At 38.6% G+C, this 27,488-nt stretch overlaps 2 protein-coding genes and 1 non-coding gene across 6 annotated transcripts in view; 2 read left to right on the top strand and 1 right to left on the bottom strand.

Moving 5' to 3' along the window:
* The window catches only part of LOC134542920 (diacylglycerol O-acyltransferase 2-like), a 58,065-nt gene extending 55,477 nt beyond the window's left edge, over positions 1–2,588 (bottom strand). The window contains exon 1 of the mRNA XM_063387512.1: positions 2,231–2,588. The gene's annotated coding sequence lies outside the window, so the exon portion shown is untranslated. The remainder of the gene's footprint in view (positions 1–2,230) is intronic.
* LOC134542918 (myosin heavy chain 95F) overlaps positions 1–27,488 on the top strand; it is a 265,995-nt gene that overhangs the window by 153,183 nt on the left and 85,324 nt on the right. For 2 of the 4 annotated variants that reach the window (XM_063387510.1, XM_063387506.1), the window contains exon 1: positions 9,416–9,694. The exons of the other annotated variants lie outside the window; for them this stretch is intronic. The gene's annotated coding sequence lies outside the window, so the exon portion shown is untranslated. Of the gene's footprint in view, positions 1–9,415; positions 9,695–27,488 lie in introns of those variants that run through there. 4 annotated transcript variants of the gene reach the window in all.
* On the top strand, positions 8,769–8,842 carry Trnai-aau (transfer RNA isoleucine (anticodon AAU)). The gene has a single exon. It is a non-coding gene; the product is annotated as a tRNA-Ile (tRNA).

Raw genomic sequence — 27,488 nt, 5'->3', positions numbered from 1 at the left:
TCACCAGAAATTTGTTAGTTGTGAAAGTTACTTAAAAACCTGCTTTTTTTTTTTACCGCAATTGTGCAATTACTTGGTAAATACCTAGTGACGAAAATTGTGTTCATGGAATGGAAAGTAACAACTAACGATAATTTCTAAGGAAAACCTCAACGAACGACGCCTGAACTTCTGAACGACCTTATGTACAAAGGAAAATCCTGATTGCATGTTATACTGCTAGATTGAAAATCTTATTCTATTAGAAGGTTTTCCAAGATGGTTGAATGGTCTGATTGCCACCGCACTCGCCCAGCTGCTTTGTATTCTAATAATTAGTTAATTAAAATATTTTAGGTTTTCTTAGTTTATCAATAGAACTCTGCCAATGACTACAATTTTTTCCACGTGTTTTTCTCCCCTAAGTAGCCTTTATTTTTAAGACTATGTTGTATTTGTGAGTAAAATATTTTTATTTTATCTAGTATTTTTATAGTCTTAAAATTTCATGTAGATACAGAATAAATACATGTTGAAAGTCTCTAAAAAAAATTGGAGACCATCTCACTAGAAAGTCTGCCGACCCCAGGTGATCTGACCGCGTAACTACCGAGAAAGAAATCTCATCTTGGTTTCAACAGTTTATATTTGAATACTGGGAATTTGCCTTACGACAGATATCACACAGATTTTCAAAGACTATAAAAGAGTCAATTGACAGTATTATAACACACACGGGAATTCTTAAAATTAAATACTAAACATCAATGACTACTCTCTCCACTAAGTTATGTATGTTAACAAAGCCAAATATCCAATATTAATCTATAAATATGGTTATTAAAACAAAGATTCCGTCTTCGGTTCCTATCGCCCATAATCCCCGGTATCGTCCATGCTTTCTATCTTCCCTTGTAACCATCTCAAAATTACCACGAACTTACACGAAATGCACGTATAAACACGAAGTACTTCAAATCGTTTCAAAGTATCATCATAGCGTTGCCGCGATGGTCTTTGTCAGAAAAAAATATATACACTGTTGTACAACACGGTCTCCTGAAGTCACCAACCTTGAGTTGAACCAAGAAGTTTCAAGGTCAGCCGCCCGACCGTTCCACGTCTACAGCACCAGTTGCCCCAGCCGGGAGTCAGAAGTCTGAACCACCTTTTCCTCACCATCCCACTGGTTTAAACTTTTCCCCAAACGACATACTGCTGGGGAAAAAAATACATCCTGTTCTTCTTTTATTTATCGGTGAAATACCAGAGCAAGAATAAATGTGCGAATATAACTAAAAATTAAGCAAGTAAGAGACACAGACGTACAAAGATCTAAAACAAAAAGACACGTGAAGCTTACATCCGTACTGCATTAAGTTTGACAGTACAGCTAATCATACATTCGTACGCGATTTGATTTTTTTAACGCCTTTTATTATTAGTAAACGCTCATACATGTTCCTAATAATTTCGTGAATGAATGTGAATGAATCTGGGCGTAATGTTTCATATCTACGTCAGGATCACTTAAGCAATGAGGAGGCGACGAAATGAGAATGGAGCCTACACGGCATGAATAGATGGAGGAAAACGGGGAAGCACCCCGAGAAAAACCTGATGTTGCAAGTTCAAAATTGCGCCATTTCGCCAATGCCGAATGCCGGAGAGAATGGTACAAGAAGCGTACGAACAACTCTCTACAAACGACTCAATTCTAACACCAGCTACGCTGAATGACTAGCGCTTCTGTTGGCCTGTAATTGTGGGAAATTCACGTGCTTGAAGTTCGTACCAAACTATTCGTCGTACGACAATCTGAGAGGCACGAGGCAAAAAAAAAATATTTATCCATTCAACAGTTTCGCCGCATACAGAGAGAAAGCATTCGCCTCGGTTACGTAATAATTTATATTAGTTATTGTGAATTTGTAGCTAAGTTAAGCAGCACAATGATTTCAAGTTACAGTAATAATAGCAAACATTTTCTCAAAACGATGTAAAATCGTTATCGGCATGAACCGAAAACACGAAGTTTTAAGTAGCCACTCCAAGCCTCAAATCAACATTTGTGCGACGAGTCATAAAAATTTCGAGACTAAGATTTTACTATCACTGCGGTCCGAAAACAATTCACGTGAACGGCGAACCGAGCCCGCGCAACTGGGCTATTTCCAAGACGCGACGCGACGCCACGCCACGCACGTGGTCGTTATAAAAAAAAAAAGGCACCTTGGCGCACTCGACTCACCTTGGCAGCGAAGAGGGCAGCTGCGTTGTGATGCGTACGGTCGGGCCGCGCGCGCCTCACTGCGGTGTGAGTGTGCTGGAGAGAGGGGAGGTGAGAGACCGCCCCTATAGGTCACTGCACATGCGCCACACCGCTTCGCCGTCGTCGTCCGCAACCCGACTGACGAGGGCTCGGCGGGAAAAATATTTTTTCCCCCCTCCTTCCTCTTCGAATCCTTCCTCCCCTACATCACGCCACCTTACCCCTCTACACACAATTCCCTCCCCCCCCCCCCCAAGCTCGCAAACAAGTCAACGGTCTACTCACAAACTATTCTAGAGCGGGTTTTCGTCCCCTTTCGCCATTTATTTACTTACTCGTCGTTGCTACGAACACTTGCCATCGATGTGTACAAAGCTGATTGCTACTCATGCGCAAAACACATTCGAGAGCGATCAGATGCTTCTGCGCATGCGTTAAGTTAACAATAATTTCATAAGTTTCCAATACTGAACGTTAACCTTGAGCCGTTGAAATGTCGCTGAACAGTTGAAACTTAAAATTGTTGGGAGAGAGAAAAAGAAAACTATAATACGTGATTCAATAATTTGGAATGTACTCTTAACCCCGCGCGAAACTTCTTGTGAGCGAGTAAGCGAGTCACAACATTCACTGAGCTAGTGACGTGTTCACCGAGACGTTCCTTATGGGGAGGTCGTCTCATTGTTCATGATTTCAGACTTTGACAACTGAATATTAATGTGAAATTTACGAAATGATTGTTGTTACGCGATAAAATAATCTGGTTCTACATAATTTTTGAAGTTATACTTCTTTCGGCACGTTATGAAAAAATGATGAGTGAATTTTTACGATGCACGCGCAGAAAGCAACAATAATTGACAGGATGGAAAAGAACTAAATACAAGTAAAAATTATATAGTGATTGATATTGAACACTGGTCCATATCATTAAAAACATTTATTTCTTGTGAATATTAGTGATATTGTGTTTATAAACTCTTTCAAGAGTATTTACATAAGCGAGGTTATGTTCCTGTATGTATAATTGTTGCATTACAAAATAAATTATTATTTAATAAATAATTACATTAATAAATTATAAAATTGAACATATTTATTGATTTTTATTATTAATTAATATTTAACTCTATGATTTTACTATATTAAATATGAAATGTTATAAATAATATTGAAAACTGAGTATTTATATAAGTTTTTTTTTAATTTATTGAATCTATACTTTACCAACCGTATTTATAATACCACTCAATCCTTTTATTATTTTATTTCTATTAATTATTTGCATGCAAAAAAATTAATTTTTTTACTAAGCCAAGTAAGTATAACTTCTAAAGCGCATACATACGTATACGCACCTTTTTTTTTTTTGTACGTTAAGACACAACATTCACCTGTAAAAGACTAAATTTTCCTTATACGCCAAAAATATCTTACACTTTTTTTTTAACAGAGTGTATGTATATTATGTATGTAGATTGGAGGTAATATAAAGCCTAACGCAATTGCACTTTTGAAATCACCTTTCAAATAACAGAATTGCGCCCAACTTCCATTTAAGCCGTATTCAAAGGAGCCAGTCAGTTGCTTTAATCTACCTCGTGCCTATATAATGCAACATATACTTTCCGGGTCACGATATTAATTTACGGAACTGGAAAAGCACACTTATAGCTTAAAAACAGCTTCATAAAGTTCTCTCTTTTTTTTTTACCGTAATGGATGTTGGATAAAATATTTAGAATAAAGCTTTAAACTAACAATTAAGACAGTTTTTCAAATGCCATGTTGGTTAGTACAGTTTCTTGTCACTATTATTGAAAAATAAAATTCCCCTTAATTTATACCAATAGCTTAATTGCCTTATTTTCCAGTTGTGAATGGTCACGCAATTGACAATAATTATTATGAAAAATTGCGCAAATGTTAACGAGATAATGTTTTGAAAATATATGTTGAGAAAATTTGAGACGAGAGCTATCGAGATACATATTCAGAAAAAGTACTCAAATATATATATATATGTGTGTGTGTGTGTGTGTGTGTGTGTGTGTGTGTGTGTGTGTGTGTGTGGTCTTTCATCAGAATAACAAAAGTACGTCTTAGCTCGCAGGCCCTTGCAGTAATTAAAAAACCCACACGCTAGTATCTATAGTTTACGAACTTCTTTGTACAAAGCACTAATACAGTATGCACGAATTTATACTCAAACGATCAAAACCTAATGGCCCAATTTGACGATTTATAACTGCTCAAAAAACAGGTAGTCTTGGGATTTCATAATAATTACTGTTGGAATTACGAATTACTTTACGTAAGTCTGTGCCGGAAATTAGGCATTTCGTCACCTTTTTAATTTTTTTCTATAATTTTAAAATTTTTGGGGTTTCTTATTTTTTTAAATTTATCTGGTTGTTAATGGGGGTGTTTTACTTTTTGTTAGGCTGGTGTACGCCACGGATTTAAACTTTGTTGCAGTGGACCGAAGCCCCTTCCCAGGGGGCCAATCTGATATTTTGCTGTCTAATGTGGACATGGTCAGCCCGGTTGAAATTTCTCTCGCCTGCAGTCACGTCCCGAGTTTGTAATTTTAATTCCCTGCATGACCGAAACTGCATAGAGCAGCTCCTGGGCTGCAAGCTGCTACCTTGTAGAGACCTGCTGAGAATAGCATGTCTCGTCACGAAGCAGTCTCCAGTGGAGCTGCGTTCCCACCGGAGTGGCGTTTTCTGTGCCCCCCTTCCTCTCTCTCCACATCACTTTAGTTCTGAGAAATCCAGGAGCAGTGACCTGACATGAACTTAGCCAAGAGACCTAAAGAGACCTCCGCGAAACCTAGCAGCAGAAAAAAACAACTTCACCCATGGTGGCCAGCGAGCCGAGACTACGCTCATAGCTCACCACGTCAAGTAGTTAGCGTCGCGGTGCCATAAGGCACTATGCTTTCTTCTCCCGACCTGTAGAAGTCGATTGTTCGTTGCTTTCGTTTCGGTCCGGTGAGAGCGCCCATGTCGTGTTCTTGTCACGCCCGCCTCGGACTCCTTCGGAAATCTTCGGCTTAGTACCGAACCTTCCCCCCTCCTCCCTAGGGCTTTAGCGCCTGTTTTAATTAGAAGCCTCGTCCGCCCTCGGGGACTCAGTCCTCTGATCGTGGCTACTGAAGACTTCTTCTCGACGTCCTCTGCACTAGGAGGCTTTTCGCGGGAACGGCGATTTTCGGTTGCACTAAAGATGTAGTCAGTTGCTTAAGGGATGTGATCCCATTTGTACAGTAGCCAGGCAGAGGTAGTTTTAGAAAAGTCATGCGTAGTTAAATTTTTTTTATTTATATTTAATTCTAAAAATTCTGGTTTCCTTCGCGCATCCGCGAGTTTTCGGTGCGCGTCATCCTGATGTCGGCGCGAGACACCTCGCGAGCCCGGTTTCCACACCCTGTTTGGTGAGTAATCCGTTTCCCCCCCCCCCCCCCCCCCAAATTCCCGTTGTTGGCTTTCGCGCCAACTGTGTAGGACTGTCTGGACGCAGGTCTAATTCGTTTTGAATTTGGGCTGTGTTTCAGACAGGGTCGAAGTTACGGAGGAGAGAAATTGCTCCCCGCATGATCTTCGGGACCTCCAGCTGATCCCCCCCCCCCCCCCCCTTGCTTAGAAGAGTTTGGCCGGCAGTCCGAGGTCATCCTGGAAAGACCCGCGTGATATGAGATATATATATATATTTTCACTTAAATAGAAGGAACTAAAACAAAGATACCAGCGAGCAGTGTTTTAAGGACGTCATCCTCAAGAATCTGTAAAATCTAGGAAACTCATATATATATGTAATTGTTGGGACATTCAAATTTGGTGCGATTTTTAAATTTTTGATTATGTAATAATTTTTTGTTAAGGTGTAATATGTTTAGTTTTAAATAATCCTGCCCCCCCCCCCCCCTTTAACTTTGTTAATTACTAAGATTTTTATTGTCAGGTTTGAATAATACGAATACAAAATTCCTTAATAATAAACCAGGGAACCTATAGACCAAGCTACTTGTGTAGTGTTAATTTATTTATGATATACCTTCTTCCCTTAAAAGATCCACCAGCTCCCAAGTTGCTTGTGTCAGGGAGATCCAAATTATCTTGTTCTCCACCTCGTGCCACCTCTGGTCAATAACTAAATTTTTCTTATTTTTCTTACCCAGCAAGTTTCCAAGGCTCTTTTTAATCAATTTAAAATAATTTAATTTTGAGGCACGAGGGGCGTTACAAGTCCATTCTGTTGATGGACCTACTCGCCAAAACTGTGAACCAAATTATAATTTGTGTATTCATATTATTGGCGTAAACAAGGGTTTTGAAAGTTATATTATCATTCTTAACATGCACCACATTCAGTGTGGTTTGTAGTTGAATGTGTTGAAACAACTCGCCTTGAATCACCCGAAACAACAAACTGCCTGCACCGAGATCTCGCGTGTTTTATCATAACTTCAAGGTGCGATATATCCCCCCTTCCTTCTCTATTCCACCATTTTTCTACTGCGATCCCCACTGGGCGTGTACGAAGAAGACGATAGATAATCATTGTACCGAATCTTTAGTCTTTGTTTCAAACGAGAACCCTTTATTTGCATTGATTGTGTGAACAGTTTTTTTATTCTTTCTTTCGGCGCTCACCAGCATCAACGACCGTGACAAACAGCTGACTTCTGACAACCATTTGTTTGGTGCGCCGCACCTTTAGGGAGGCGGGCGATTGGCATCGTGTCAGGTGTTGCTGAACGGCACCTGTCACACTGTCCAATGTTCGCTTCCAAAAACATCAAATCAAATTTTTCGAAAAATGTTGGAGGGGATTACGGACGACACGGAAAACGTCACTGACGCAGCCATGTTTATTCGACAAGTTGGGTGACCTGAGTTATCATCAAATATTTTGAATATAGGACTAGTTCTCAAATATGTTGGATGCTTGACAGATTCAACCAATCATAATCGTGCCCAGCGAAAACGAAAATGTGTCAGTCTCAAGGAATCATTGAAATGGAGATTAAAAAGGTTATAATGGTAAAATAACGAATAAATATAGCTCGAAAAAAATTTATATCAAAAAAAGTTTTTTTTCAAGTTTTTTTTTTTTTTTTTTTTTTAAGTCTTTAACTTTAAAGATCGCGGCGAATTGATTTTATCATGCAAGAGCAGTAATGTGATTAAAATTACAGATTGTTTAAAAGTTAAGGAAATGCATAGTAAAAAAAATCATTGCGAGTTAAACTTTTCTTTTAGAACTATAATGCATTACTTTTGGTTTCAAAATAGGATTAAAATGGAAATTTTTGAGCTAGCTCAATCCAATAATAAACTTTGATAGTGTGACAGATTTTAAAACAAGTTTGAGTTTATCTAGCCAACATATTAATGTAGATAATTGCAAACCATATTTCGTCCAATATTACCCCTGAAACATTGTTGTCGAAAATAGTTGGATAAGAAAATTTTACAGTGAGACATGATCTTAAACGAGCAAAGAGAAAATATCGTAATATCGGGGGTGGGGGGGGGGGGGGGGGTAATGGAATTTCCCCACGTGTAAGAGAGTTTAGTTGCTTCCATAATTATTTTTAAACTTACTTTGAACACACTTTTTTGTAACAAAACTTCCCGAGACACATAAGTGTAATTAACTACGCATGGTAAAGATGGACTCACAATAGTGGTGAAAATGTTATGTATATAGGTTGACGATAATTAAAGTTAAGTTCTTATAAATCACTAAACTCAATTTTTTTGCTGTGTTATTTATTTATTTATATATATCAGATTTACATACGTATTTTCTTATACTTATATGTCTCGGGATATTTATATCAAACATCAAACTCTAAACTGTGTTCAAACGTAAATAAATAAAAAAATAATGGAAACAAACTAAACAAACTTAAAAACATTTTAATACAGTCAAGATTGTCGGCAATAAACATCTTGCTAACATTTTGGAGTTTATTTCATCCGTCTGTCCGTCAAAAGTTAATACTTCATAATGTTTTAACGGACGGACGGATGGAATTTTCCTGACATCTGATTGGCTGCAGGTCACGTTATCGATGGACAGATGAGACGGGTCATTGTGATAAATAAATACCAGGGTGAAAAGTATGAGTTTTAAGGGCAAAAAAAATATTTTAACGAACGAACGTAGTGTCGTAAGGGTAGGCCGACCTCCGTAGCGTAGTCAGATGCACATTGGCCAACAGTACGAGGGGCTCTGGGTTCGAGTCCCAGGTAAGGCATGAGTGTTAATCTACGTATGGATAATTCATTGATGATATGATGATAAAAAGGCTTTGATTAAGAACAGTCATCTAGTGTTGGTTCTGGGCGGAAGCCAATAACCATTCAAACAATTAAAAAAATATTGAAACGGTGGCTGATGGCTCGATGACAGACGGACATAACGAATTTACAATACAAAATACGATAACTACACTGTATTACATAGAATTAAAATACATAATGTAAGCAAACATGGTTCAACTGGCCCGTTAGCTCAGTTGGTTAGAGCGTCGTGCTAATAACGCGAAGGTCGTGGGTTCGATCCCCCCACGGGCCAATGTTTTTGGTGCTGAAAAATCAGTTATACTTTTGCTTTTTATGATACATGGATAGGGATATGAAAAAGTTGAAAAAAAAAATAGGGAAGTTTTTTATTTTTACTTTTGCTTTTTAACTTATTTTGCAAAACACCATACATACCATATCACGTGTTTTTTTATTGCTAGTATTAAATCTGTAATTTCATAATTATGCGTTAATAATTTAATAGTGGATTTATTTCAGTAAAATAAGTTTAAGATTAAATCACAATCATTCTAAAATTATAATGTAATGATTTCAACATTATTATTTTGGAATATTCTGTCTAATCTCCTATAACATATTTTAACCAATATACGTGTAGATACGGAACATATGTGTGAATTTTTGATCATTGCATTGATACATAAGAACAAAGTATTTACTTAATAAATGCGGTACTTTGCAGATGTCAAGCGCTTCTGTACGTACTTAGTTCATTTTCTCCCGCTAGATGGGACTACTACCAAATGTAAAAGTATGTTGCGTGGTAAGAGAGCGCGCAGCTGTCGACCACAAGTAACGCTGCCTCGTGTTTAAATTGGTAACTAAAGTCAGCCAGGTGTCAGATGCCACTGACAAAGTTTGCGTAAACGGCGGTGGCTTTGTCAGCCAACCGTTGGGTGCGTCGCTTGTCGGTGTGCGGCCAGTTGGATTGTGTTATCGCTTGCGTGGGTGCGTGAATTACGGTGCAGGCTGTCGCAATAGTGATCGGGTGTCCACCGAGCTCGGCGCCGTATTTTTAATTTATACCGTGCACGGTTTTGGTTTTGTCCTGCGAGTTCACACGCTTCGACTCTCACCTGTTCGTTGGGAAGTGAAGACACTGGTGAGTTTCTTAGTTCCCGATCGCATGCTCGAAATATAACATCGTTCATAGCTAAGAGCGATAGAATATAACTCTTAAAGTGTTCTTTATTACAGGATTGCTTTGTTACTTTTTACTGCAAAACAACTTTTTTTTTTTCTTCGTAAATTGTTTCTTCTGCATCAAAACAGGCATCATTAGGCTATTATGCGTTCGCATAATTATGTGTACACACACATCAAGTTCGAATTTGGAAAAGGTTTAATTCAAATATGTGCGTCATATTATACTAAAGCCATGGTAATGTACATTTTTAGCATTCAAAGGGAAAATCTTTCTTACTGCACTTCCAAACCTCTTGAGGGGACAACATAATGAAATTAAAATTTTCTAATTGACAAAAAAAATGGTTTCATTATGTTTAATTTTTTTAATTGTTTATTTTTTAGTGTTATTTTTAATAAGCCTGGTGTGCATTTAACTTTCTTTGTAAGAATACTGCTTACCTAACACAGCTGGTTCGTGAGTCATCCTAGAGAGAAATAATTTCCGTGGAGGCGAATGGGTTGAGTTATACCTTCACAACTGAAGCGTAACATTATGCGCTCTTGTAAATATTGGCCCAGTTAAAAACCGTGTAATATTTTGTATTTATTGCAACTGTTTTGCATGGAACGTATCTTAAAAAAAAAATAATAATAAAATGTTTACTTTGGTTTCAATATTGATTAGTTGTTTGCTTAGGGGTACATTTGCATGGTGGAGAGAACTGTGAAGATTCTTTACGTTGTGGATTTGAAGTCTACAAAAAAAAAAAATATTAGCGTAGCGAGAATTTTGTAAAAAGTATTATTTTCCTCCGTTAGACATTACGACATTGGCATTTCCACGAGTAACGTTTATACACCGAAAGGTTTCAGGCAAAGTTTTTTTTTTTTTTTTTAATCAACTAGTGACGAGTTAGTAAGTCAGGGGCTAGAATCATGACTGGCACACGAACGCTGGATGCCATTAGCGATCACGGTAAAAGGATCTGGATGTGGTGCGAAAACTGAATTTACATAAACGTATCATTTGTGTTAGTTTTTTTGTAAACTGCTCATACCGGTGTAGGCTTCATAACCTTTCAATGCACCAAGTAGCGTGTTATTTGAAAGTATCTAATCTCCACTGTCTGGCCTAGCATTTTAGTTATACCTAGTGGCGGATTGAAGGGCCCTCCAGAAGCTGACACCATTCCCCCCTCGCCATATGTTCCCAACTGACATGGTTGATTGATCGATTTATTGATTGATTGTTACACTTGTCATGGGCGTCGCAACCGGGGGGGACGCGGGGACACGTCCCAATCCCCCCAAAATAATAAAAGTCTTCATTTTCGTCCCCTCCAATATATATTTAGTTTCGTAGTTATATTAAAAATATGATTTCTGTAATACAACCCATATGTTGCGCATGGTGCATTTAGTCCAATCGTGGTAATGTGAGCACTTATTAATTCGATCTTCGTGTAAAATCCTTGCGACGCCCATGCACTTGTGATTGGGCTTCCGCCCGGTGACAAGGAGTCCCCCCCCCCCCCCTCCTTTCTTACTCGTCCAATTTCTGAATTTTGGGGTGAAAAAAAAGGGAAACATTCTCACAAGCTTCTGTATCCGCCACTGACTTTCCTGGTATAATTCCAATGGCGGAAATATGTAGGATTCCTAAAATGGGAGGGGGAAGATAACGTTTATCATTCACATTTCAGTTACTATTATGCAAGCGCAAGCCGGCCCCCTTAGAGAATGGTTTTTTGTTTCCATGGGGAGGGGGGAGGGGTGGCCTGTCCCCCCCCCCCAATCTACGCCAATGCCTTTACTATTATTGCTTGCTGGTGTGCATTAATGTGACTGTTGAAATCGTTAAAACTTGTGTATTCAAAGTGGCATTTACATGAAAAATGTTTATAGAAAACCAAATTATCGTAGTTACGTAGAATAAACGTTTGTCGATTTATTACGTACGGTTATAAATTTAAAGTGCAGTATTTTTCTCGCAGTAAAACGATAGAACCGCGCGCTAGATCATTTTCTTGTGCTACTTGACAAGGGGGGTTGGGGGGGAGGGGTCCTTGCAGCGCGTGCGGTTATCGCCCTTATGCTGGGGCAGCAAAATATCTCTGTTTTCATCGCGCGGTGATCAAAAATAAATTATTTCTAAAATATCTCGTCTTCACTAGGTAATGGGCCCATACACGCTCAGTTTTCCACAGTGTTCAGTCCTTTCAGTTGTCACTAATGCCACACACTGACACAACTGAAGGAAAATTTCGCGAAATGGGCGGAAAACTGAGCTAAAAATGCTCAATTCAGTTATACGTTCAGTTTATTATTCCGGCAAGGATCCAAGCATACTGACAGATAAACTTAGCGTGTATTGCTGCTCTCTCTCTCTCTCTCTCTCTCTCTCTCTCTCTCTCTCTCTCTCTCTCTCTCTCTCTCTCTCTCTCTCTCTCTCTCTCTCTCTCTCACTTCCCCCCCCCCTACACACAACTCGTGCATCGACATATTTCTGATATTTCACAAATAAAATTTGTAAACAAAACCTTTAAAAAATACACGAATATTGATAGTTGTACGAATGCAACAGCTTAACCATAAATTAGAAGAAGAAGAAGAAGAAACAATTCTGACGTTCAATTCAGTACGTCGCGTCGGGCCGTAGCGACGCGATGGAAATGAGATCATTTTCCTAATCGGGGGGTCTGTGGGGTCCGCCATTTATGTTGCGCTGACGTCACGTATTTGTCGAACGTGATGATTATAAAATATTCCTGCATTACGCTCCCTTGCTTTTGGTCTTCACCAGGGGCGTATCCAGGGTTTTTTTTTTAGGGGGTTCAACCCCCCCCCCCTTTAGCACAAAATCTTTAATTAATTTCTTATTCATCACTCAAACAAATTTCATATTAAAATTAATAAAATTTTTACCATTACAATATTTAAATTTAAGAACCGAAAACTGCTAAAATAGCACTATTTTACACCTTAAAATCCAAATTTTCCCGGGGGAGAACCCCCGGACCCCCCGCTCTAATACGGAGGGGGGGGGGGAAACCCATGCTTCTTAGCACCCCCCATACACAAATCCTGGCTACGCCACTGGTCTTCACACTCATTGCCACATTTTATCCCCTCCGGCAAAGAAAGAAAGATGTGCGCAAACGTAAATTTTTGTCACCTAGGGCTACCGTTTAAAAGTCCTCCACAGGACGGAGTTTACTTATTTTACCTATGGTTTGGCCCTATTTATTAAGTACAATACATGTGATATATACACATATATAATAAGAAACACACTATAAAATTACACTGTAGTTACAGTAAAATCGTAAAATTGATCATATAAAATGTTTACCATAGCCTGTAAAAACACAATAATAAAGCATGAATTAATACTTTGGTTTAAGTCATTCTACAATCTTTATAATATATATTTATTTTCATAAAATTTTCAATGTCTTTGAAAGCACAGAAAAAATAATTTTGTGCTGGTTTTTGTCAACTGTATTGCAAATTTTTGTTTGTTTATATTGTACAAGCAGATGCCCCCATAATTAACAGTATTTGGCTTATTGGCTGGTGGAGTGAGAGGGTATTCTGAGGGTTGGTGTAGTTTTTGTTTTATAGGGTTGTATGCCACTATTTCTTTTGTGGAGAACATTATCCTTCATCAAAATCAATGGCTAACTAAAATATTGGCAGTAAAAGGGTAGAATTTGGAGGTCTTTAAATAAGTCTCCACGTGATGACGATTGTTCAGAATATGAAATTAGCCGAATTGATATTTCCTGAAGCTTAAATATTCTACTGCCGTATGCTGTGTGTTCCCTAAGTTCTATACCGTAACACACAATGGAATAAAAGTGAGCAAAATATGCTGAACGTAAGTGGCCTTTAAGACACTAACATCCTTATTCCTTCCCTTCGTTTTCCTTTCTTACTGACCTAATTTTCGCTCAGTGTCAGTTATTCCTGCTCGAGGTTTGTGGTGGGTGATTCTGTCGCGTAAGCTGGTTGTATTGTTGCGCCGTTGCGACACACTTCCCCCCCCCCCCTCCCCCGGCGACATCAAGCCCAGCACTGGAACTGGGTACATGATTTGCAGCCGTGGCGTCAGGGTTTGCCGTGCACACGCTCATTTAACTATTTTTAATGAGTTTGATCAGGACTGTGCATGTAGTTTCATCCATGTAAAATGGATTAGGAGAGAAAGTGAGAAAAAATGTGTTTGAAGGCTGCAGTTCTTATCGTCTGGGCGTTTATGTATACAGGCTTTTATTTTGTTAAGGTAGTATGTCTCGTTTCAGGTCATTATTTTATTTTTACTTTTAACACGGTTCAACTTAACAATATTTTTGAGTTGTCGAACTTTTTTAATATGAAATTTATAGTGCATACCTTTTGCATAATGGAATAAATAACTGCAAAAATTTAGGCTTAAAGGCAATGCTGGTGGTTATTGCGTGGTATGGTTTAAAATTATTTCAGAAAAAGAAAATTATTTTATTATATAACAATTCTGATGTTTTGAAGGCCAGATAAAATTAAATAACTTTTTCGGAAAGAAGTGAAACCGTATTACATAGCAGCCAGTAAAATTGACTTTAAGCCTAAGAAATTCCAGTTTTTTTTAAATTCCATTTCATTATCATTATAGATACTGCACAAAAACGTTAAAAGTGCAACTTTGCCAGCTAATCACGGAAGAAGTATGCGATGTATTTATGTATTTTTCATTTTGTGAAAGTTCAGCCACACAAAAAGTCGATTAGTTTAAGCGTGTTTAACTTAAATATAAAATAATGATCTGAAACGGAACATACACACACTTCGCACACACATAATGCACACACTTTGTCCTGGTTATACAATTTATCTACTAGAACTATAAGAGCAGCAAAATAAACAAATAAAATGTAGGGCTTAATTTTTTAAAGTGCTCCTTTACAAGCCCTTTTTTCCCCGAAAGCTTTCGAAAAAATAGCGGGAGGGGGGGGGGGGGGGTTTGGGGAGGGAATTGTTCTTAATTTTCCAACTCGTGGACCCGTCATTAGGTTTTTCATTGGGTTTCAGGTTCTCACTCGTATTTTCAATTAAATTCCACAATTTTAAACCCAGGTGCAGTAATAACATGCGATGTCATTGCGGTTTTGATAAAGTAATCCTACTAGTTAAACTTAACTCTTAAATAAATTTTGTGCCCATTCTTGTTATTTTAACAATAATAATTTTTTTTTAATGTAATGCTGTAAATGAATTGTAAACAGACGAATAATTAAGGGAGTATTTTGGGAAAATAGCGTGCTTCGTCGACTCTGTAATTTCAGACCTTAAAACCAGAAAAAAAAATACTTCAGGTGGGACCGAGCCATTCCTGTCAACTAGTTGACATGATAAGTTTATTGATTTCGAAAGTACTGATAGAGATTGCGGTTGATAAATTGATAAGCCTCGCTCGCCTGTGCAATGCATGAGCTGGAAATTATCGAATGCGTGTAAGTGGGGTAACATTGTGTCGATCCACACATGCAAAGAAACTATGAATTTTTTTTAAATTTAATCTTTTAAATAGGATAGACCGTACAATAAACCGTATTTTATTACAACACACTTGTATTATCAGCGTTCTGTACCTCAAGAGTACAGCCGCTGTATGCGCTGGTGACGTAGCATCTCGACTCTTGGATTAGAAGCAAGAGTTAGTTGGAATAGCAATCGCGTGACAGGTCACTGATTCTGGTTGATTCTGGTTGAGATCTTAACAATGTGGAAGGGATTGAAATACTAAGAAATTGTTCAGTGCTCACGTTAAGCAAAGAAAAATATTTTTTTTAACATGCAAAAAAAACTGATTTTCATAATGATCAGTTTTTTTTGTTTTGTTTATAAAGCCCAACGTTTTGATTCTGCGTTTGAGTCCCGGCGGGCGTAAACTAGTAGAGCGAGTGGGAAATTTTTCTCTTGGTTTTCTCTATCTCCATCCCCTACCCCATTCGTAGCAGTTAATGTTGGCGCCACTGCTCCGTGCTACCATATCAACATCTTCATTTTGACCACCCAGCTGGCCGTGGCATGGTAAAGACGAGACGATTCTGCGATGGTTCGCTGTTGCCTTCCGCAATATGGAGGCAAAGTCGTATGTGACAGTATGTAGGCGGAGTTAGACGGCTGACGAGTGCAGAAACGTTACCTCTCTCCGCGGCACACTCATGGCCAATAACACCCAACCCCGTTCCCCCTTGCCTGAATTACAAACTGCGCATGTCCTGCCCCTACATTTTCACTTCCGCCTTCCCACCCTTCCCACTCATTTTCTCCTCTTCCTCCGCCCCCCCTTCATCACCTTGAATTCGTCGTCACTTCCGGGAGCCACGGACGAGTTACGGCACAATGTTACCTCGAATACACTAGAGACTGAAGTCGCGTAACTAGTTTCAAATTCGCTAGCTCTCAAAAGTAGTACCAAATATCGTAATAGAAACAATATGGGAAACCAGTAAAAAAAAAAAAAAAACACGTGAGACAAACGATTGCAGCAAACCTGGCGGCGTGGAGTGTACCTACTTTTTTTTTTTAATGCGTATAACCGGTTACAGTAGTGGATTACAATGGACGTTTATCATGTATGGTGTTCACGACTGATAACCGACTTGGTGTAATTTAATTTTAGAAAAACAACATGCTATTAGTTGAAAAATGGCATAGCTCACATTCAAATCGACACACACTGAACTTCAACGAATTTCACGCTGCTACCACCTCGTTAAACATTTTCGTTTTTGAGTTAAATATTTAAGGTAACGAGAGACCTGAAATGCACTGACGTAGTCAGACAACAGAATAATTCGCGTCCGTCCTTCTTCGCTTCGGACTTCAATTATTTTTTTGCTGTTGCAGAAATAAAATATTGGTTTTGATAAGTAATTTGTCAAATAGTACGTAAAGTCGTTCTTTTCTCACTACGAGTATATAGTGTGAACTATAGCAAATTTTTGTTTTTTATTCCGACCACAAAAATTGCGCGAAAGAGTGGCGAACATTTTATATGCTGAGAATCTTTTCGAGTTTCTTTGATGATTTTACCTGGGCATAACTTTACAGAGTTTTAAAACAGATTTAAGTCAGGGGAGTTGGTCATGGCGTCAATTGCTGCCATGGCTGGCCAATAAAAATATTAAGCTTAGTTAAATTAAGTACGTAAGTTAGTACACTTTGCTTCTTTTAGTAGCTGTTTCTAAACCACAGCCAAATGTACCACCTCATTTCGTCAACTCTCTGTAAATTGTGTAATTTTGTGGCTTAGCAAGCGGTATTGGTGAGAGTTTTTTTTTTTTTTTTTTTTTTACCTTTTGTGAGGCTTTTGCAGTTTACCAACGCTACGAAATGAAAAGCTGATTTTTCCCTAAAACTTTCGTCAGTTTTCAGACATATTTTTGCACGTGAAATTACGTCATCTGATTTACAAGTCGCACGAACCGCCTGCGTAGTGTTCAGCTACCTAAAGTGATGCAGATAACGCTATGAAATGTCAACGAAGTCGTGCAGCAAGCCATTCTCGACCAGTCAGCTGCGAACAATGGCGCGATAGGGAGACATGCTGTTAAGTGTCTTGTATCCGGTCTGGCGTTGTCCGACCAGCTCCGTGGCTATAGCAGACGATGAAGTGATGTGAAATAATACATGGAGGTACTACTAGTCTATGGGTGGGTGTCTTTTATAAAAATTGAAGTCACTCTGGTTAGCTAAACCGTAGTTGTATAATATTTTAACAGCACATCAGCAAGGCACTAGCGTTCTTTAGGGATTCTGTCTCATTTAGACTTCATTCAAACGGCAAATGTTGCACACACCCACGTCCTGACCTTTAACCTGTATGAATTAATCAGACGGTATCTCGAGTTTATCACAGCCCTCTGTTGCGAGAGGCAAGTGTTCTGACGACTCAACTGTCGTGGCTACTCTTGAAATTGTAACATTCTTCAAACAATATTATGATAACTGTTGCATGTGTTATTGAATTTAAACAGATTAACCAACATAATTTCCTGGAAGCCAGCACCATTGTGGTTTGATGTTTGCTATATCTTACAAGATATCGCAATTCAAAACAAAAAGGTTTTCCGTCCGCACGGGAGTACAATAAAAAAAGAATCACATAAAATGGAGCAGAATGGGGGTAAAATGTAGGGATACAATATTTTGTAAGACACCAAACATACAAAAGGACAGACAAATATATATTCAGCCAGTAACGTAGGAATTCTCTAAAAAGTTAAAAATTAAAAGCAAAATAATTTTTTTTGAAGAAAAACAAAAAACCTACGACCGATGTAAACGTAATCGAGAAAGGATTAAATAAAATTATTGAAAAAAAAAACCGACGAAAAGGAAGTAAGTAACGAAAGATAAAAGCAAAACAAAAAACATTTTAAAAAGGGTTGATTTAACGCGAAGTCTTGTCATATAAACAACTATGGCTTTTCTTAGTGCTCCCTTTCCTTAGCCTGCCCCGAAATAAACTAGAATTTTGGAGTTTTATGAGTTTGTGACTTATTGGTCCACCCCCGGAAAAAAAATTGTATTTTAAGGTGTAAAATAGTGCTATTTTAGCAGTTTTCGGTACTTAACTTTAAATATTGTAACGCAAATGGTAAAAATATTATTAATTTTTTAATAAAAAAAATTGTTTGAGCGATGAAGTAAGAAATTAATTAAAGATATTTTTATCAATCCAAGTGCCTTGTTTACGTCCACTCAAAATCATACATCATGCTCGAAGCTCGACAATACAAAAAAAAAAGGAATAAAAAGGGTTGGGTTTCGGCAGAACTGATCTATTCCTGGAAACAATTAGCTTTAGCTTGAAGAGTTATGACACCAAGTCGTTGTCTCAATTCTATACACACATAGCGATCATTACACTTTTGGAAGCCCAGTCAACGCCGGTGATAGCAGTAAGACACCCAGGCTTTCAGCTAACCTGCTTACAGTTAAGAAAAAATAATTGTGGCTAAGGGGGGGGGGGTTAAACCCCTAACCCCCCCCCCCCACCAGGCTAGGCCCCTGCTACGAGATACATAATAGCTTTTCTATACTGCAATATTTTAATGGAAATTGGGAACAGAGATGGCAGTGGCAGCCCTGACAGATTTACTTGGGTTTGTCATTATATTAATAGGTAGGTGAATATGGTAGTTCCTATGTTTGAAATTATTGCTGTGTCTGTCTCTACGAGAAACAAATAGTTAAAGGTAGAAAGCACTAAGAAAAGTTATAATTAGTTGTTTATCTGACAAACTTCGCGTCATATAAACCCTTTTCAAATTTTTTTTATTTATATATTTCGTTACGTACTTCCTTTTAGTCGTCGGTTTTAAAAAAAATATATTTAATCCTTTTTCAATTACAGCGTTTACAAACGTCATGTTTTTATTTTATTTTTTATTTTGCTTCGTATTTACTGTTCTTTCTATCGAGATCATTTCAAGTTATTAAACTTCTAGGATTAGCCTTTCATACAGTTACGATCTGAGGCGGTCGCGGGTGTGTGGGGTTGACAGGGGGGAGGGGACATCACCCCTGAAGTTGTGAAAAATATTAAGAGATCACGGTGAAGGCAGTATGTGTGTGTTGAAACTAAAACCCACATGCATGAGTTGATGCATGTTAGGAATGATAATTTAACTGCCCAAAACGCTTGTTGGCGGAAGTTTTTTTTTTTTTTTTAACATGTGAACGAGTCTTTCAGTACTCGCCAGATATGTGTAATATTTAACCTCAGTATTGAGGTTCTCATGATGCAACTACCCTTACATTTTGAAACTCGGACACGAAATTTAATTAAATAATTCCGAGCGTGATAAATATACGCAAATTGTGTTCACAACTACATTTCACACCTAGTTTCCACACTCGTTGCTATAATTCGCTGCCGGACAGCTACGTTGACTATTGCAATCATTTAATTAGAAGGCTGAATTTTTGAACTATGTAATGTAACGGCTCCGATAAAAGCGAAAAAGACTTGAAAAAAAATACCGATCCCCGGCTATGCACCAGATTTTTCGACATGGAATTTAATTTAAATACTGTCCACCTTGTTGAAATTCACTGAACATTTTCCCCATTGGCTTTGTGAACTTTGGTTCGCGCGATGTTAGACACAGATGGCAGCACCATGGTTACACATTTCCGTTCCTTGCGACCTCCGTCGCATTCGCAAAATTACTTCTACCAAATGCCGCATACGGAGAGTTACGATGTTACACGTCAAATTTTTTTTAACTTCCGAAAAAAGAGATTGCTGTATATGCCCCTGGCTACGGCTTGCTTGCCAGAGCGAATTGAACCCTAGGAGGACGACCGCTCCATGGAGTAATGCCTCCGTGATCACCAGGCGTGTCCTTGTAAGGAGAGGTCCCGCGGTCGACTCCCGTACTTGGCCGAGTTGCTCCGGAGAGTGCGCGCGAACCGCCTCGTGGGGGCGGGGCCTCTTGAGTTGAGGTGCGTGCGTCAGCTCGGGAGATTTGGTGCGCCGCTTCCTGGATCCACCTTGGCGAGGTCTTGATGTCGGCGCTCTGGCTGGCAGCCTAGACCTAAGATCCACGTAAAGTTCTGCCATTCCCGATTACACCAGAACAATTCACCTTCGGCCGACTTCGGGATTTGTTTCATTTTTGCGCAGGAAAAAATGAATTCAAATGTTAAAAGTGGTCGTTTAGGTTAGCTACATTAAAACACTTTAAAACACAATGGACGGTTAGTTAGGTTAGTGTATAGCTACATTAAAATAAACAGAGAAATATAAATATTAATAAATAAACCCGAGGTTGGCCGAAGGTGAATTGTTCGGGTGTAATCGGGAATGGCAGAACTTTATGTGCGTCTTAGGCTTCCCGGCAGCCTACTGTTCAGACACTTCTCGGCACGCCCGAATGTTTACTACCTACCTTCGTGCAACTTGGCTGCCCGAGCAGTTCCGAAGATTACCGAAGTTCGCTACGGTGAAAATCATTATAGTTGAATAATCCTTAAAAAAAAAAAAAACGCTTTTTATCAGTTACACACTAAAAAGATGTAATAGTTACACAATCCACATCCTGGCTCCTTCATCAGACCAGTTCGATGGTACCAAAAATGGTATCGGATTACACATATATATCGATAAAACAATTAGAAGTAGGCGTAAATCGACTTCCAAGATTTGTTTACATAGTTCGTTAGTCCCAACAAGTGAAGCTAATATAAGCATGTTAAATACTGTGAAATGTGTGAGAACGGTTGGTTATGAAAGGTTAGCTACATTACAAACACTATGAAACAATAAAAAGAAATCGATTGCGTTCAGTTATCTACATTTTAAGTTGTAATTCCCAACCACACTATTTTGACATAACTAACTTAAAAATGCAAGCACTCGATGCAAGTGACTCTTCCCTGTGTGGCTAATCACCAGGATGACTAGGCGTGTAGACCTCGGTCTGAGACGCACCTAGGTCCCTCCCTGCCCCGGAACCCTCAAAATAGGTTAGTATAAACGAACAATTGAGCGAGTCTTTTATTACTCGCCAGTGACGTGTGACGTCTAACCTCGTTAAAGAGCAAATTCATGAGTTCTCAGTCGCAAATACTTTTAAAATACGAAATTTTTACACGAAATATCTTAGAATCCTAAAAAATAATTCCGAGCGCAATAAAATATACGCAAATTGTGTTCACAGCTACATTTCGTGACGCGAATCACACGTAGTTTCCACACCCGCCGCTAGAATTCGCTGCCGTGCTTCGTTGACTATTGAATCATTTGATTAGAATACCGAAGTTTTAAACTACATTTTTTATATAATAAAACGGCTCCGATAAAAGCTAAAAAAAAAAAGGCTCGAACTTTCACCTGATTTGCGACAGTGAATTTTATTAAAATGCTGCCCATCTTGTTAAAATTCATTAAAAAATTTTATAATATTCCCCTTTGTCTTTGTGAACTTTGGTTTGCGCCATCCGCCACAGATGGCAGCATCGTGGTCACATATTTCCGTTCGATGCGACTTCCGTCGCATTCACGAAATCACTCCTAACAAATGCCGTATATCGAGAGCAGGGGCGCAACAACTAAATTTCCAAAAAGGGGGGGGGGGGGGCAATATACCTTTTTATAAAGAATCATCGATCCCCCCCCTATTGAAGCGGGGGGTCCGGGGGCCCTCCTCCGGGAAAATTTGTATTTCAAGGTGGAAAATGGTGCTATTTAAGCAGTTTCATTATCTAAAAATTGATTACACAGCACTTTCTTTGCCCCCGTTTGCCCCCACTTCGAGGTTTCAGAGCCCCCCCCCCCCCTGTTGTTGCGCCCCTGATCGAGAGCTAAGTATCCCGTAGGACGCAGGTTCATGGACGCAGGCTGACGGCAGCTGTCGTGGGTTCTCGCCCGACATCTGGCGGCCGGCCTTGACCTTCTGCCCGAGTGAAGTCCCCCTCGCGACCTCGTGACGTCAGGCGGAAGGTCGACCGAGTCCCCGGCCTCTTGCGGCGATGAGTAATAATAGCTGGGGTTTACAATTAACAAATACACGTGGATGAATCACGCGGCCCCTCGCCATCTTTTAAGAGATTTCCGTGCCATCCGTCACAGATGGCAGTACCGTGGTTACAGATTCCCGCTGCACGTGGCTTCCGTTCCATTCGCTCAGTTATTCCCACCACATGCCGTACACCGAAGGTTAAGATGTTACACATGAAAATAGAACGTAAGCGAGTGCATAGCAAGCCATGCGCACGATCTGTGCGAAATCTGTTCACATTTAAAATCTTGTGCATTAATTTTAGCCAGTGGAATTTTGCGGTTTGTCCGACATGTGCTGGTAACGTTCGTAAATAATTTTTTTTTAACCATTTAGTAATTTTTCTCCGTGACAGTTGATCAAGAACATTTGAAAACAGTTATTCAGAATATAGATTATGTAGGTTCTGACAGATCATGTAAAAGGTTTAGTGGGCAGTTATAACCTCGCGACTTATATCGTAGTTTCTTTTTTTAGTTACATTTATCTCTAGTTACGTTCTGCAGATAGTTGTAACGAAGTTTTTTGTTTGTCACTTAGACTGAGTCTTAGATTGTTTTGCAAACCATTATTTATACTGGGTTGTACTGAAGATTCCAACCAAAACTCGCGTGTGGGCAAATTTCTGCAATTGTTAAGCTTTTTACATGCTTTATATTAGCTTTATATTAGCTTTATATTAGCTTCACCTGTATGTTTGTCTGTCCGTCTGTAACTCTGTCTGTCCGTCTGTAACTCTTTCGACTAAGAGTGAGTGACTCATCACTGTAAAATGTCCCACCCATTTCATTACGTTCGTTAGCCGAGCGGTCTAAGGCGCGCGACTTCTGTGACGTCAGCTTTCAGATTCAGCGATCGTGGGTTTTACTCCCGGCCACGCCGAAAAAAAAATGTTTTTTTTTTCCCCGGTAAATTCTAATATTATATCCATACATCTAACTGCAAATGATTCGTAGAGACTTTACCATTTCTTTGTGACGTTGCAACTCCAAATAGTTATCTCAGATGGTAATAGGTAGTGTCGGTAACTCATTTCCCTATGATAATTATACATAAATATAGTTTAAAAAACTAAAAATACATGCTTTTAAAGAATATCAAACTAAAAAGTTAAAAATAAATATAGTTTAAAAAACTAAAAAACATGCTTTTAAAGAATATCAAACTAAAAAGTTAAAAATAAATATAGTTAAAAAAACTAAAGAAACATGCTTTTAAAGATTATCAAACTAAAAAGTAAAAAATAATTTTAAAATTAAATTTATGACAATAGTATATAAGCAATACTAGTATAAATGAGAAAAAAGCATGGGGCGCTTAATATTCAAAAAATATGGCACAAAGCGCCTCAAGCTTTTTTCTCATTTATACTAGTATTGCTTATATACTATTGTCATAAATTTAATTTTAAAATTATTTTGTACTTTTTAGTTTGATAATCTTTAAAAGCATGTTTCTTTAGTTTCTTAAACTATATTTATTCGTACTGTCGTAGTGCTTGCCTTCAAGCGTAAAAAATTTCGGTAAAGGTATGTACGTGAATCTCTTTTTTAATGATGTTTTCAATACGCATTTATTTGCGCATATGTTCATATTTCCTTATATACTTAGTACTCCTTGCTCCACAGTTTTGCTAAAGAATTTTCTTGTAGGAACGTAGGATCTTCGCCGGTTTCATAAAATTTAGATAGGCACATTTTTGCTCCTCTCTGCTTCTTTTTTTTTTCTCGTTAACCATTGAATTTAACTCTTTCAATAGACCCCATTTTCTATTGATTTTGTGTGATTATGGATTCGAGGCAAATAATATAATCCTAGCTAACCACGTTTGACACATCTTTCTTTGACTTCAACCCAACAGTTTTCCGACTAAAAATATTTTATATTCCCATCGCGTTGCGAACGCGACGTTACTGAAATGTGTGCCAGAATTTCGTTCTCGAATGGTGTTTAGATTATTGCATTGGTAATATAAAGAATAATAGTTTTTTTTTGTTTCCTAAATTTACTGTGAAATCTCTGAAAAGTGTTCAAGCACGTTTGGTTTGAACCTGTTTCTCTCAAACATGTCGACTAAAAAATATTATAAACATTAATGGCTTGCATGTGTGGTGCATATGAAATGGCCAAAAATATTTCGTATATATTTGTTTGTCTCTCGGGTGAAAATCACATGATCAAAATAGATCGATATTTTGCTGTTTTTTCCATCGTTAACTCCAAGTGCTGTAGGCACAGTACGGCGAGAAGCATTCACACATTTGCCAGATGTTGTTTAAACTTCAAGCCAGTTGTATCTCCGCAGTCAGTCCCAACTCGGGAGGGCTGGGAATATTCGACGTGATCCGAGCGGCGTCAGCTGTTTTCATTTTACATCCGGGAACCGGCGGAAGCGGGGCTTATGGTTCCCGGAACTGGGCGTGGCTGCAGCGCGCGCCGGAAGTGAACGCTATCCCCCCTCCCCCTCCGGGTGTTTTGTCGGAAACAAAACAACCCCCCCCCCCCCCCCTTTCCGATTCGTCGGTCCGGGGTTCCCGTCCCGGGACGTCTGGGCGAATGTACAGTCATCACAAAAACTGTAAAATCGCGTTGAAGTTACTGTAACCCCGACGCAATCCATTCCCAAAATACGGATGAAGAGAACGCGCCGCTAAAGCTGAGTTGTGCGCATTTATTCGAGTTCGGCTTTGGTCGGTTTATTTACCAGTAAATAGAACATTGTAAACAAAAAGTATTTCAGTGCTTGCCAGTGATGTGTAAACATCTAACCTTCGTAACCAGCAAATTAGTGTTTTCTTGTTGCAAAGAAACCTATGATTCTATTCTCAGACTGTTGGGTTGGGGGAGGGCAGGGGCGCAACAACAGGGGGGGGAAGGGTTTTTGCCCCCCCCCCCCCCCTTCTGAAACCTTGAAGTGGGGGCAAACGTGGGCAAAGAAAGTGCTGTGTAATCAATTTTTTAGATAATAACTGCTTAAATAGCACCATTTTCCACCTTGAAATACAAATTTTCCCGGGGGAGGACCCCCGGACCCCCCGCTTCAATAGGGGGGATCGATGATTCTTTATAAAAAGGTATATTGCCCCCCCCCCCCTTTTGGAAATTTAGTTGTTGTGCCCCTGGAGGAGGGGGATAGGTACGTAGCGCAGCATGCTATATGCTAGTTGTAACGGCCGGAAGGGGAGACGGCAGGAGAGAGGTGACGCGGCAGTGATGCCTCGGAATTCTCGTAACGCTGCTTGTGTTTGTCTACTCCTCCGTTTTCGTAACGGCTAACATTGGACCTACCTTATTTCTTTTATTTTATTTAAAATGTATACAGTTTATTTATTCTTGTGGAATATAGTAATTGATTTGTGCAATTAACATTATAAATACCATTTCATTGAAAATGTGATTGTATCTCTATATGTACCTAATAAACAAGAAGTTTCACTTACGTCGTACCTGGGCTCCACGCACATGCTTTTTTTAAAATTAATAATAGGTTGAATGTTGCAGCTGTAAATAAAAATCCTATTTTACTAAGTTTGGTCTCGGACTGTTGCAAATTATGTGTTGTATTTTTTTTTCAGGTACATTAAGTGGGTTTCCTAAATAATGAGTGCTAGTACTAGTGCAGGAACCGCGGCAATCAGTCTTGCTTGTAGGGAGCGTACGATGCAAGTTTGTGTCACATTCAGATATTCAAGGATTTGCTTATGGTTCCTTAAAAAAAATTATGGACGCTGTTTGAATTTCTTTTAACGTGTTTACTGAATATGTAAATGTTGATAAGGCTAGGTTATTCTTAGTATTCAAGATAAACTCTGCCCGCGTGTTATGAGAAGAGAAAATTCACACATATGTCCATGTTAATGTTGTTTCATTTCTTGGCGTAGGAAATGTCAAATGTTTGTGAACACAAGTTAGTACGAAAATATTTGGCGTCGTTCTAAGTTCCACTATGCTGTAGTACTGCGACTTCTCTATCGGTCAAGTTAGGCGTCAATATTTATAAACTAAAAAATATAATTTATTATGTATGTTTAGATAAAATATACGGTAAAAATAAATTTACATAAAATTACAAAAAAAACTCTTTGTTAATATATTTATGAATTACGTTACGTTATGTATAAAGTTATGTAAGTTGTGAATACATCAACGTGTTAACCGTCAAAGGAAATTACTGGAGGCACAGATACGTAAAAGTTACATCAGACCACGGCTGATATTAGTTTTGTTCGTTAAATATAATAATCAAAACTATAGTTGCAATCAAAATAGTAATAGCTGGCGTGAAATTTAAGTTCAGCCAAATTATTTGTCCTATTGGTAGGTTTCGATTTGTGTAATCTATACTAATAATAAAACTGTTTGAGGCAAAAAGTCTGTATATTAAATGAAATTATGAAGAGAGAAAAAAACTATTGCAAGGGGCTATTTGCATTATTGAGAACACAAAAATACACTTTTATAAAATTGTTTTCTGTTTGTCTGAGCATCAATCAAAAATTACCGGACGGATTTTGATGAACTATCTTTTGTTATTAAAAAGGTATTTGGCTATATTAAAACCTAGGTTCTATATAATTAAATAATTTCACGTTTAAGGGGCCCATCTAGTCGGAGTGTGTGTGTGTGTTGGTGAGGCGGGATGATAAACGCGACTCTCGCTGGTGCTTCTAGCGCGGTATCGCCTCTAAGCTCAAAGCTAAGAACTGACGCGCATTCTCCACATCGTCACAGGAAAACTGTGAAATTTGAGCGGCGACGGTAATATTATATGGCCGACAAATGAAGATAAAGGTGTAATGCAAGGCCCTTAAGTGCTTTCAAGAATCTGAACCAATTATTTTATGCCTAAAAATTACTCTGAAAACACGCATTTTAGCCATTTTTAACTCTTCTAAAAATACAGTTTGAAAACTTAATCTGAAATCAAAAGTAGTTTTCGGCCCTCAGCGAGTTCTTAGATGCTTTTCGTAAACAGACCCCACTCTGATATCGTACTCTCGCATTCCAGGCGGAAGCGGTTCACAAGTCGACCTGTGCTAGCTAGGTTCACACAGGGTGTCCACAAGGAAAAAATATTTCGTACCAACTTAGGCGAGAAAAAAGTACTAGATTAGAAAAAAAGTACTAAATTATAATTTGTTATGGTTTTTAACAATTTAGGAAGTTATTATGACATTTCAATGCTCACACACACACATGCATTCCATAGTT

This window comes from Bacillus rossius, assembly GCF_032445375.1.
Source record: "Bacillus rossius redtenbacheri isolate Brsri chromosome 9 unlocalized genomic scaffold, Brsri_v3 Brsri_v3_scf9_2, whole genome shotgun sequence".
Classification (NCBI taxonomy): domain Eukaryota; kingdom Metazoa; phylum Arthropoda; class Insecta; order Phasmatodea; family Bacillidae; genus Bacillus; species Bacillus rossius.
Note: the sequence above shows the minus strand (reverse complement) of the source record. Positions and strands in the feature narration are given on the sequence as shown.